Genomic DNA, 14,370 nt, shown 5'->3' with positions numbered 1-14,370 from the left:
TATATATATTTATGTATATATATATATACATGTATCAAAGACTAATGCACACTATCTTAACTAATTAATAGAATTAATGTGAAAAAAATATGGGCTGTGCCTTTTAGTTAGAGTGATATGCTTGGAGGAAGTCAGGAGTTCGTACTATTAATTTTTAGAGTAGTTTTCAACATGAAGAGACAGAATCTGTTACCTTTTCACCTCTGTTTTAAACAGAAATGTGTGTGTGCAACCTAAATCTATGGGATGATATTTCTGTACTCTAGGCCTGTCAATCCCTCACCTTTCCAGAACACTAAACCAATAAAGTGAATTATTTTCAAGAATAACGAAACAGAGAAAATGTGATCCATAAATTGACTTCTTTGTTCTGCCAATTGACTAAGTGACACTTAGTCATCTCTAAGTGCCTGGAGAAAATAAAAGGCATTTCTTTTGTGAAGCTGATGAACAATTAGGCAATTGTAAAGCATTGAACGACAAAGTGGAGAATGCAGTGTAATATTGTTTTATGCATATCCCCTCCCTTCCTCTTTTTATTTTTATTTTTGGAGAAAAAAATGCTTCGGGCAGATATTTTACTCTCCTTCCTACTCTCTAGCTTTTAAAATAATAATGAACATTTGCTATGGCTAACATAGAGACTACAAGCCATGGTTCAAATAAAGAAGTTGTTTTCTAAGTCAACCAGCACATTGTTTAGAAAGGAAAATGCTGCTAGGCTTTTTAACTTGGTTCGAAGTTCAGAAAGTCTGGTAAGTACTTCCAAATTTCACTCCCTGCAACAACTAGACTTTTTTTTTTTTTTATGTTGAGGATTATAGTACACTGTTGTTTGCAATATTCATTATCTGAGAAGGTTATAGGGAATTTTTTTCTAAAACGTCAAAGGTTCCGAAAGATGTCAATTATAAAGGGCTATCTACCTTTTGTTACTACAAAATATCAAAGCTCCTTTTATCAAGTTAATGGTAACAGTCTCTATTGTGTGGTATGAAATGAAATCATGTACTTGTTTTACGCCATTGCTTAACTGATGATTTACATACATATACATATATGTATACATACACATAGTCATTCTACTTTGATGATATTTTAGGAGGGCTACTCCACAAAGCAACATGACAGACTGAAATCTGTACTAGAACCATTATTGTTACAAACAATAAATGATGAATAAAATATAATAAATAAACAATTCCACTACAAATGTTCTTTTGCCACAAATAGATCAAACTCAGTAGGTTGAAATCACCTTTACACAGCCCACAGCCTGCTGTATACTGAGTATAGATGAAAGAAGATAAGCTGGATTTTAATATCCACATGGACACAGAAGATATGGCCTTAAAACTAAATCACTATGGAAGATAAAGAATATTGCAAATTTTAGATCAATAAAAAGAATAAAAGAGAACAAAGAAAATTCTAACAAGTTAATGGTAGTCTTAAACCAGGAGAATAGACTACCCAATGGCATGGAGCTTACTTAAGGTGACTGGATTCCACATGGCCAACTGTACAGTCCGAGCCCCTGACCTAGCAGCTTGAAAACATGCCAGGAGCATATGTGTGCATGCCTAAAATTCCAAAAGGAGAAATGGAGAAGAGATTACAGCATGATCCTCCCCCATGGGGGATGCTTTTTCACTCTCTCTTTCTCTGGTGAGTATACCAGCTCTCTAGCTTATGAAAGATAAACAAAAAAGAATAATAAAATGAAAATAGAGGAGCAAAAGAAGCTTTGTCTGGTTATAGCATTTGGTAGTGCTGACTTCACCAAATTATTTGGGAAGTTCTCACTCTTCTATTTTCTGGAAGCAATTGCACAGAATTGGTATTATGTCTTCATTAACTAAAATTTTTCAATTAAATAATTTGGATCTGGATGAGTTATTTTTTCCCCATCAAATTTCTGGAATAGATATGACAATTCAAGCCTTCTATGTTTTTGTTTTGTTTGTTTGTTTGTTTTTAATAATGTATGAGGTCAGATGTTTACTTATTTTTTTATAGTTATTTATTTTATTTTATTTATTCATTCATTTATTTTAATTTGACCAGACACAGAGAGAGAGAGAGGAAGTGAGAGAGAAAGTGAGAAAGTGAGAAAGTGAGAAACCAAGTCACCAGGTCCAAGAGTGAACCGTGGTCAGCCATGTGGGATTATCCAGCGCCTTAACCACAATGTCACCTGCTGGTCCCAAGCCTTCTATGTATTTCATGTGTAAAAGTTCATAGTTTGCTATGCTAAAGGAATTAGTTTATGTTATTATAGATTTTCCAGTTTATGTGTGTAAAGTTGCTCATAATATTCCTTTAAAATGTCATTAAGGTCTGTAGTGATAGCCCTCTTTCTGCCCTGATTTTTGCTGATTGGCTCCCTCCTACACCTTTGTTAGTCTGGCTAGACGTTTATCAATTTTATTGAGATTAAAATGAGAAAGACAATTAAAAATAATAAAATGAATAGCTGATGTTTGAAAAGATTAATAAAATTTATTGTGACAAATACAAGAAAAGACAACAACTATGTCCCTCACAAAAATAGACACACATATAAAAATCTATGGATGAAATTTATCAACATGTTAAAAAGTAAGATATATTATGATCAAATGTGATCTACCATAGTATTGATGGGCTAATTCTATATCTAAAAATCAGTTGATTCAGTCCATATTAACAGACTAGAACAAAAACTACACAGTCATATTCAATTAACACAGAAAATACATTTGACAAAAATTCAACATCTATTCATGATAAGATATGGCAAACTAGAAAGAAAGTAATTTCCCTAGCCCAACAAAAACATCTACAAATAAAATAATAGTTAACTAAGTACTTAGTGATTAGAGACATGCTTCTAATATTGGGACAAGGGAGAAATGTAGACTCTCATCACTCTTATGCAACATTGAATTGCAAGTACTATCCAGTGCAAGAGTCAATAAAAACAAACAATAAGCATACAAATCAAAGAGAATCACTGACAGTATGATTGGCTACTACAAAAATCTTAAGGAATCTACAAAAAATAATGCTCCTAGGACTAATAAACGAATTAGGCAAGATCCAAGCAACAGGATTCAAAGTCAATATGAAAAATTCAATCCTATTCTCTGTATGCTATCAATGAATGATGAGAAACTAAAATTCAGAACAATTCTGTGAGACCAGATACCAGCACAGCAGAAGACATGATACTTTGTGAGACTAACCAAAGTTGTAAGGTTCCACGTTCATGCCTATATACCTCCCTGAGTATCTGGGCATGTGAGTGGCCCATGATCTGGGGCAGACTGAGGCTGTGAGTGAATTGTGGAGTCAGGATCTTATTGGGGTGTTTTCTTCTTCTTGTATATGGAAAAAATAAATAAATAAACTTAAAAATAATTCTGTTACAATATCTTCTAAAAATATCCTTAATGTGGTTGACAGAATAATGGTCACTCAGAAATATTCACTATATTCTAGTCCCCAGAACCTGTGTATATGTTACATTACATGACAGAGGGGAATAAATGTTGGTAATTATGGTCAGCCAAGGTAGCATAATGGTGACGCAATGTTTTATGATGCTGAAGGCACGTGGGAAATTCCCAGGTTCATGTTCTTAGTTCTTTCTGTACATGCCAACTGCACAATCACATGCCCTGGCTGCCTAACACTGGAAATAAGTAACAGCATCAAGACTCTGTTGGAGGTTCCTGGATCTCTCTCTAATTAATAAATACACTTAAAACACAGGTTGCTAATTAGCAGACCTTAAAACAGAGACATCTTAGATCACTCAGCAGATGTTCTACTCCATTTCATTGTTGTTAGCAAAAATATCTGAATCTGCTTCATTTATAACAGTACAGGTTTACTTAGCTTACAATTTGGAGGTTCAAGGCCCATGGTCCATTTCTGCTGAGGAGTTTCTTACTGCACTATAATATGGGGGAGTGCAGAAGTGTTTGCATTTGTATCTGTGTATCTTTATTATGGTCTCAATTCCTCTCCTTATAAACCCATCACAAGTCAATCATGGTGCCCCACCCTGATGGCCCTAATTCTACTCACCTCCCAAAGGCCACCTTTCAACACTGTAGTTAGATTAACTTTTCATCCTCTTAATCCCATCAGAACCAAATCTCAACACATAAATTTTGAGAAACACATCCAAACTATAGCAGTAGGTCTAAAGTAATGATGATATCCTTCAACCAGGAAGAGAGTGTCAGAAGAAGAGAACCAGAGGTATAAATGACAGTGCAAGAGAGGTACAGAGAGATGCAATGTTGCTGACCACAGGAATGAGGCCAAAAATTGAGAAATGTGAACAATCTATGAGATGGAAAAGTCAAGGAAATTGATTCTCCCTTAGAGTCTCTGGAATAAATAAATAAATATGTAGCTTTGTTGACATCGCATGCTCAATGAAACCCTTATTAGCTTTTGTTGCTTTTCAGTTTTTTTCTTTCTTATACGAGTGATACAGAGTGGAGGAGGGAGAGATAGAGAGATAGAGACAGTGACAGAGACAGAGAAACAAGTACCCCCTATGGGCTCCTCACATTGTAGTCTACCCGTGGGTTCAGCCAGCCATAAACCCTGGGCATGTGCATGCCAGTGTGTCTGTTCAAGGAGGTCACTAGACATGAACCTAAACCCTTCCCATATGGGTCAGCCTCACAGAGCATTGTACTACCTCTGCACCACTAATGCCCTTGTTAGATTTCTAACCTACAATATTATAATAAATTGGTGTGATTTTGCTATTAAGATTTTGGTGAGTTACAGCAACAATAGAAAACTAATGCACTTGAATATAAATCTAAAAAAAATATGTAAGGAATCTCAATGCCGGGGGGGGGAAACTAAGTGTATTTATTTATTTATTTCATAAAAGAGAGAAAGAAAGAGAATGACAAATGTCTCCAACAGGGTCTTTTTTTTTTTTTTTTTGGAGAGGTTTTTGCTATAGGGTGCGTGCACTCACCAGACAGACAGAGACAGAGAGACAGAAAGCCAGAAATCATCCCCCAGAGGGGATGGCCATGCCGCAATCCCTTCTCCTCCATTCTCCTCTCGGGATCTTGGGCACACAATGCACAAAAACTCAGAGTGAGTTTAAGCCACCGGGTCCGGGACTCGAACTGTGGTCGACTACGTGGGAGTCCAGCGACATAGCCATTACACTAACTACTGGTCCCCCCAACAGAGTCTTCATGCCACTATCTATCTCCAGTCTCAGTGAGCTCAGATCATGGACACAAGTGCATATATAAAGTGTATATGAGGAGACTTTAGGATGCAAATCCAGGACCTTCTCCTGTTGGCCCAGCACCACAAAGCTTGTGTTATCATTGTGCCATCAGGCTGGCTATACATGCTAAGCACTTTTAAATGCTAATGGAAATGTTTAAAGAGTCCTAAATAAACAGCATGACATACCACGTTCATGGAATAAAATACTGAATTGTAGTTATGATGTAAATTCTCCTTAAATAGATATACAGATTAAACTCAATTTTAATTTGCAGGAATTTTTATTTTTATAGATGAGCTAAGTCTAACATGTATAAAGAAAGCAAAAATAAAAAGTTAAAATAACTAAAGCAATTTGAAAGCGAAAAGTTGGAGATGCTCAAGTTTAAGACCCACTGTAAATTTGTAATAATCAAGCCACTATGGTTTTAGTGAAGGAACAGAAATGGGGATGAACAGAACAGCGTAAAGAGTCCAAAAGTAGATATGCACAAGTAGGGCCAATTGATTCTGACAAATGTGTAAAGGTAATTCAATAGTAATTCAAAAGTCTATTTAACAACCACTGTGGAACAATTAGGCATCCATTGACTCAAAACAAAACAAAACAAAATAGCAACAACAAAAAATCTTATCCTAATTTTCTCATCTTACACAAAGTAAAGCAAAAATAAATCAACAATCCAATGTAAAATTTACACTATAAATTTCAGAAGAAAATGTAGAATAGAATTTTAATGATCTAGCTTTAGAAAATAATCTTACATCTGACTTCAAAATCTTAATATGTAAAAGAAAAAAGAGAAAATCTCTTCAAAATTAAAAAAAATTATTTTGTAAAAGTTGTTATCAAGAAAATGAAAAGAGAAGCTAAACATTGTAAGAAAACGCTCCAAAACATACGGAGAACTTTTATCCAAGAAACTCAAATGCAACCCAATAAACAGTGGACAAACTATTTTAGCACATACTTTAACAAAAAAATCTCTGTATGGCAAATAATCATAAATAGTTGCAGAAAATTATTTGTTATTAAAGAAATGTAAATTTAAATCACTTTCAGACATCACTGTATACCAGCAAAATGATTAAAATAAAAAACTGACAATACCAATTGCTAATAAGGGTGTAGAACCAGTGTATCCTCACGTACTTCTGGTGAGAATGCACAATGGTACAGCTATTTTGAAAAAGAGTTTTATAGTTTCTTTTAACATTAAACACTCTTACCATGTGTCCAAATATCCACATTCCTGTTTATATCTTGGGAAAATAGCAACACACATTTTTAGGCCAGAAGGTGGTATGGTGGTTTGGGTGCTGGATTCCCACATGAGTGACCATGGTTCGAGTCCCAGATCCAGCACCTTGAAAATCATGCCAGGTGTATGTATGTGTGTGCCCAAAATTCCAAGAGGAGAATGGGAAAGAAGAGACTGCGATGTGACCGGGAAAAAAGAGACTGCGATGTGACCATGCTCCTTGGGAGGTGATTTCTCATTTTCCCTTTTTCTGTATCTGGAGAGCACACATACGCTATGGTAGAAACTTAAAAAAAAAAAAAGAAAGAAAGAACTCATATTATCATATTGTCTCATTATACACAACTAAATAAACAAACAAAATATAAACATTTAGAAGTATTTACAGCAAGTCTACACACAATTGCCTAATCTGGAAGAAACTTAGATATCTACCAGTGGGCAAGAAGATCAACAAATAGTGTTATAGTCACACAAAGTACTACTACTAAGCAAATAAAACAAAACAAACTCTTGACAGGCACAACAGCATGGATGAATCTGAAAAATCTTATACTAATTGACAGAAATCAGTTTCACACCTATTGTGCAATTTCACTTAAAGGACATTCTGAAAAGCTGAAAGTATAAGAATAGAGCACAGAGATCAGCAGTTCCCAGAGAGTAGGAGAAAGACTTGTGAAGTATTCAATTACAAAGATGTAGTATGAAGGTAATTTTGAGGATAATTAGACTGTTCTGTATCCTGAGTGTGGCAGTGGTTACATGAATCTGTACATGTGTTTAAACTCAGAACTGTACACACAGGCACAAAGTCAGTTTGACCATATGCTAATTTAATATTTTATTTTTTTAATGCCAGAATGTATGTACAAGAAAGAGAGAAAGAGAATAAGAGAGGAAAGTATCCCTCACTGAGGCTGGTCACATCACAATATTTTCCCTCATTCTTCCTGTCTTGATTCTGGGCATGCATACGTGTGCTCAGTGTGTTTTTTCAAGCCAATAGAACAGGGATTTGAACCCTAGTTAATCATGTAAGATCTGGCTTCCTCTGCCCAGAGCCCAACTGCTATGCTATGGGGCTGGCTTATTTTCTTTTTAAATAACAATAATATTAGTGTAAATTTTCAAGTTATCTGAAGAACTTAAAAATTATATTTTCAATAATAATGTAATTACTATTGAGCAAAAAAGATTAAAATAAAAAAGTAAATATTTTCTTTTCCTCTGTTTCATATTTTGGATTATATTTTTATTGTTGCTATTTAAGCAATCCCCCCAATGTGAGCTATTAAAAGTTTTATTTGGGGACCAGTTAGTGTAATGGCTATGTCGCTGGACTCCCAAGTAATCGACCGCGGTTCGAGTCCCGGACCCGGTGGCTTAAACTCACGCTGGGTGCGTGTGCGTGTGTGCCTAAGATCCTGAGAGGAGAATGGAGGAGAAGGGATTGCGGCGTGGCCATCCCCCCTGGGGGGTTATTTCTTGCTTTCTGTCTCTATGTCTCTCTCTGTCTGTCCGGCAAGCACACACGCCCTATAGCAAAAACCTCTCCAAAAAAAAAAAAAAAAAGTTTTATTTGAAAATGTGGTAATTAGACATCATTGAAAGTAGAAGTGCTTTTTTTCTGTAAAAAGAACTGAATTTACCCTAGTTATAACATTATTATGTTTAACTAAATTGCTTTTGGACTAAAAAGAAATGAAATCACACTTTTAAAATTACAAGAGCTAATGATTTTCAACTAGATGTTATACTCAGGAAAAACACTTAACTGTGTGAAATGAAAATATTTACAAAACAAGCAATATCATGAAACATTTATTCATATCACATTCTTTTTTGAATACAGTTTATTTCTTTTTATTAAATTTTATTCATTGTCATTATTTCTTTTCTTAATTTTTTTGCAGTTGACCAGAGAGAGACAGAGAGAGAGAAGTGGGAAAGGAAGCTGCTAGGTCTGGGACTCGAACTGCAGTCAGCCATGTGGGAGTCCAGCTGCCTTAACCACCATGCTGGCCCCTCGTATCACATTCTGTCTCAGGAATCTCGTAGGAAATGTGTTCCATTAACTACTGTAAAATAAAAGAATAATCCCTAGGATCAAGGACAAAGGCATAAAATCTGGAGTCACCAAAGTTTGAAAATAGGAAATCCTGACTCCATATGTGAAAAAGTAGAGTTTTTTCCATTTAAAAAAAAAGGTGTTATTTATCCTAGGAACCCCAAATTAGGGTAGACTTTCAAAAAAAAAGGAAAGAAAATGAGAGTGGTTGTACTAGGGAGAGAAAAAGACATAAAAGAATGAGAGGAAGAACAGGTTTCAAAGAATCATGCCTGAGATGGAAAAGCAATCAGATTGACCTAGGACTGTCGTTCCTTTAAGTCTTTGTAGACATCATATCAGGTTCCTGGGCGGGGCGGTAGGGTGCTGGACACTCCCACATGGCTGACCATGGTTCAAGTCCCAGACCTCACAGCTTGCTTTCTCACTTTCTCTCTCTCTCTTTCTTATTGGTCAAATTAAAAAATAATAATAACAAATAAAATTAAATAAATAATTATTTTTTAAAAGTACATTTCATGGGGCTGGCAGGTGGCATGATGGTTAAAGGCACTGGACTCTCACATGGCTAACCATGGTTTGAATCCTACACCTGGTGGTTTCCTTTCTCACTTTCCCTCTCTCTCTCTCTCTGTCTCTCTCTGATAAAATTGGAAAATAATAACAATAATAAATAAAGTTAAATTTTTAAAAAATACATATTAGAGTTTCCACATTTTGAAGGTGGCCCTGCTTCACTGTAAGACTTTTTTCTTTATTAGACAGGGTCTCACAGTGTAATAAAACTCCTCCTCAGGCATCCCATGTGATCCCAGCCTGTGGAGCATAATGCAATGTTTAGTGGCATGTGCCTTAATGGTTGGGCCTAAAAGGCTTTTGTTTGTTTGTTTAAGTTTTTGCCATAAAGCAAATACACTTGCTAGAGAGACATAAAGTGAGACAGAGAGGGAAAGTGAGAAATCTTCCCTTCCCAGGGAGAAATGGCCACACTGCAATCCCTCCTTCTCTCTGGATTTTGGGCACATGCACACACACACACCTGATGTAATTTTCAAGTCACCTGGTCTGGGACTTGAATCATGGTCATAATGTGGGAATTCAACACCTTAACCACCACACCATCTGCTGGCTCCTAAAAGACTTTCTAGTATGAGTCAGAGACAATATGCTGTAGCAAGAGGACTAGCCCTCCCCCACCACCACCACTGCCTCATGCTCCGTCTCTGTTTCAGGCCTCATACAATAGGCAAGAACTGGCAGAATCAGTGTTTTTCAACACTGACTATAGGAAGAAAGTGTCATCAGGTTATTAACAATTACCATAGAAGAATTCGGAGTTCTCAACTTTCACTTTATAAAGCCATTGTAACTGGAATGAGGTTATGGATATTAGCCCCTAAGTTTCAGGAATTATCAAAGAGGAGATAGAATAAAAGAATAATGATAGTAAAGACAAGCTTGGAAAAAAACAAATGTGATTTGAAACATTTATTCAAGTAGTTCACAGATATGAATTTATTTTCTACTTCTAAAACTGATGGAGTGGGGGATGTCCTGTTTAAATATACCACAAGTATATCCAAGTCATAATATAAATGCTACATACTCTCTGTCCTTCAGTGACATGAAATGTAACATAGGCTAGAAACATGACATCTATAAACAGCAATACGAAGCTTTTGTCTCCAACTATAATACCTAAACAGTCACTCAATATTTTAATGGCATGTTTGTAAGGCAGGACCAATTCCCATGTTAAAAAAAAAAAAAAATCACTGCCTGACTAAGGCCTGTCTACTTGATAATTCCTTCTGCAATCTAACTTGTTTGTTGTATAGATAGGTCAGATTCACAGTTGAGATGATTGCATAATCAATGAAAGGAGAAACGATATTTATCTTGTCACTTAAACTAGCATTTTAGACATACAAGGAGTTCTCATTTTCATTTATTTATAATCATTAGTAATTTTTTTAAGATTTGGCATTTTCCTTTAAATTACAGATCTCATCATCATGTGAGAATTAAACTGAATTAAAAATAAATACATAAAAGAGATATGAACCTTTTAGCAGTACTGAGTTTAATAAATATTATTTTTATTAAATTTCAATAACTAGAGTGAAATGTTAGTGATAACAAAAAGCTCAATTCTGATCATTTTGGTTCCATATGAAAAAAGTTTACTCAATTTAAAAAGTAACTTTGTTATCTATTACAGTCTTAAAATAAAACCTTTTTTAACAAATGTGTGGTTCATCTGCCCAAACAGGGTATGCAAGACCAATTTGCAGGAGGGTCTATGTAGCCCTCATGAAAATCGGTACTTGCTCTTTCCACGGGGAATCACATAGCATCTGTTTTTGTGACAGCATTGGATTCAGAAATTAAGCACAGCAGGGAGGAAAATCTTGCATAGATTTAAAATATATTGCATGTTCTGACATTATAGCCTGCTTTAGTGGAGAAAGAGCTGAAAACCCGTCTAATATACTTAGAGGAAATTAAACTGGGGGTGGGGAAAATATTCTCCTCCTTCTAAAGGATGTTCATTACCAAAGTTTACTAGCAGTTAGTCATTATGTGGCATTCTGACTGGAAACATCAAGATTATTTCTAGAATTGCAAACAACCAAATTTTCTAATTTCAAAAAAGTAACACATATGTGTGTGTGCCTAATTTTTTTTTACATTTTTCCACAAACATTTACTTTACATATCAAAAAATTTTAACTCATACTCCATAGTTCTTGAAAGTTAATAAACAACTTGCAAAATTCCAAAATATCTCTTATAATTTTGTATAATTTTGTTTGTGACTCAATAACAACAGAAACAGTATGGTTTTTAATATTTTTGAGAAAATACTTACATGTCAACTACTCAAACTGTTGAAAAGCAAATGCCCAGTACACTAGTCACATATAAACCTTCTCAGTTCAGCCCTGCCCAAGTATATTCTATGATATATCATCTGCTAGCAAAGGTTAGTCTCTTTTTCTTCCTTCAAAGTTTTTCTCAAGATAATTCTCTGGTGTGGTTGCTCTTTTGCAATCTCTACTGATTACAATGCTGGGCTGGAAATGCCCAGGTTATTTTATGTTATAAATTCTCTCATGTATCTTCTTTAATCCTCTCTGACAGACAGAACTATTTGTGGTCACAGGTCATCTCTCTAAGAGCTTCTGTTAGCTTAATTGATATCCAAACTTAGTTCCATAGGTTTCTAATTAATCTTCAGATATGATATTCCAGTCAAAGTCCTGTCCAATAATGAGTATTTCCAATTTCTGAATCAATGCAACAAGCATTATTGAACTTATGCAAATAACCCTTCTCCCACAAAATAAGAATATTCCCAAATATTTTCCAATTCCAGAGGGATCAGGAAGGAAGAAAACTTTGTTTTCATTTAAAGAAACAAACCAGAAAAATATTGCTAAACCTATCAACAACTGAAAAGAAAGTAAACTGTTTAAATTGGGAAAACAAAGCATAGTAAAAAAAAATCAGTAATGTTTTACTCAAAAGTCATAAAATTCTATTTTGCCAGTTCAGTCTTATGTTCAAACTCTCTTCTGTTGAATATGCAGTGTTGCTATGGTCCAATCTTTCTATTTAAACCCTGGGAGTTAACATTCTACGTTGTTATTGTTATTTCTTGTCCCTAGCATTAAATTTATCATTTTCTTGGTTGCCTTTTGTTCTCTTATTTCTGTATGTATCTTTAGTTTCACTGGTCAAGCATTCCTTTCAGAATTTCTTGAAGAGTGGGTCTGCTACTGGCAAATTCTTTCAAGTCTTGTTTATCTGAAAATATTTTTATTCTTTCTTTCCATATGAAAGATAATCTTGCTGGGTATAGTATTCTTGGTTGAAACTGTTTTTTTGTTTGTTTGTTTGTTTGTTTGTTTGTTTTTTTTTCACTTAACACTTTGAATATATTTTCCCATTCTTTCCTTACTCGCATTGTTTCTGATGAGAGGTCTGAGGTTAGCCTGATAGGATGACCTTTATAAGTAACCTGACATTTCTCTCTTGCCAATTTTAGTATATTGTCTTTATCTGTAGATTTGACCAGTCTGGCTATGATGTGCCTTGGAGAAGATCTTCTTGGGTTGATTCTCTTAGGGGTCCTTTGTAAATCAACGGTCTGGATATTTGAATACCTCTCTAGATTTGGAAAGTTTTCTTCCAAGATCTCATGGAATAGATTATCGATGCCTTTATTAGTTTCCTCACCTTCTGGGATACCAGTTACCTGAATGTTTGGGTGCTTAATGCTCTCTAGTATTTTTTGTATAGTATTCTCTTTTTTTTTGGTTATTTTCTCAGGTTTTTTTGTTGTTTTTTCTAGATCAGAGGTTTTACCTTCAACATACGAAATTCAATTTTCTGCATGGACTAATCTGCTTTTAATACCTTCGAGGAACGTTTTGATTTCCTGAAGGGCAGACTTCATCTCTAATAGCTCCTTTGATTCTTTTTCATGGTGTATATTTCCTTTCAGATCATGGAAGAACTTCGACACCTCCCAGAACTCGTTGTCTCTTTTCTTCTGCATCTTCTGGAGTTCATCATCTCTCAGCTCTTGCATCTCATTTAGTTTTGTCAATATGAATATTCTAAAGTCTTTATCAGACATTTCCAAGAATTCTACTGTACTGTTTATAGATGATGAAGTATTGTTCTTTTCCCTTACGGGAGAGACATTTTCTTGGTTTCTCATGTTTCTTGTACCTCTGTGGTTGTTTCTGGTCATTCTGTGACAAAATCTCTCCTCCACAGTGCTTGTCTGAATATTTTGGGAGTCTATGAGGTGGGTTTAGAGCATGGCTTCCCTAAACACACCAGGACACACCTCAGCTTTAAAATGGCTTCTTGTCTGAATATTTTGGGAGTCTCGTGTAATTTTTTTTTAAAGTTTGCTATTGGTGTGTGTACTCACTGGAGAGAGACAGTCAGAGAGAGAGAGAGAGAGTGAGAAATCACCCCCCTCAGGGGGTACGGCCATGGCTCAGTCCCTTCTCCATTCTCCACTCGGGATTTTGGGTATGCCCCCACATGCACCCAGCATGATTTTCAAGTCCCCAAGTCTGGGGCTCAGCTTTGAAGTTGGCCATGTGGGATCCTTAACCTACATGCCACCTGCTAGCCCAGGAAGTTCTATTTTTAAAAAATATATTCTATAATAGGGTTAGCCTCATGGCCAAGTTGTTAAGGGTGCCAGATCCCATATGGCCAATAGTGCCTTTTGAGTCTTGGACCTTGGCAGCTTGAGAAACACTTCAGGCACCTATGCATGCATGCCAAAAACCTAACAGAATGGAAAAATGGAGGATACTATGGCATGATCATGTTCCTCTCCCTTACTCTTTCTGTCTCTCTGCCCTGAACACTTGTCCTCTGACAAATTTTTTTTAAAAAAGAAAAAGTATTCCATAACATAACACATTTACAAAGTAAACAAAAATGTATATCTTGGAGAATGAACATGAAAAAAACATTTATGTTCCCATTGAGTCAAGAACACTACTGACGCCCCAGAAACATCTTCTTGCTTCCTCTAAATTATGTATTTCTAAAAACTAATCTGGCTTTACATACTTTTGGAACTTCTTTCAGATAAAATCTTAAAGTATATGTAATTTTATTTCAAGTTTTATTTATGGTTTTTATTGCTTTATAGTGGTCCATTGTACACCATTGTACACATGCACACATTTACTTACCTACCCTATTGTTGGACATTTGGGTTGTTTCCATTTCTTGGCT

Source organism: Tupaia chinensis, unplaced genomic scaffold, assembly GCF_000334495.1.
Source record: "Tupaia chinensis unplaced genomic scaffold, TupChi_1.0 Scaffold145147_1, whole genome shotgun sequence".
NCBI lineage: Eukaryota > Metazoa > Chordata > Mammalia > Scandentia > Tupaiidae > Tupaia > Tupaia belangeri.
Note: the sequence above shows the minus strand (reverse complement) of the source record.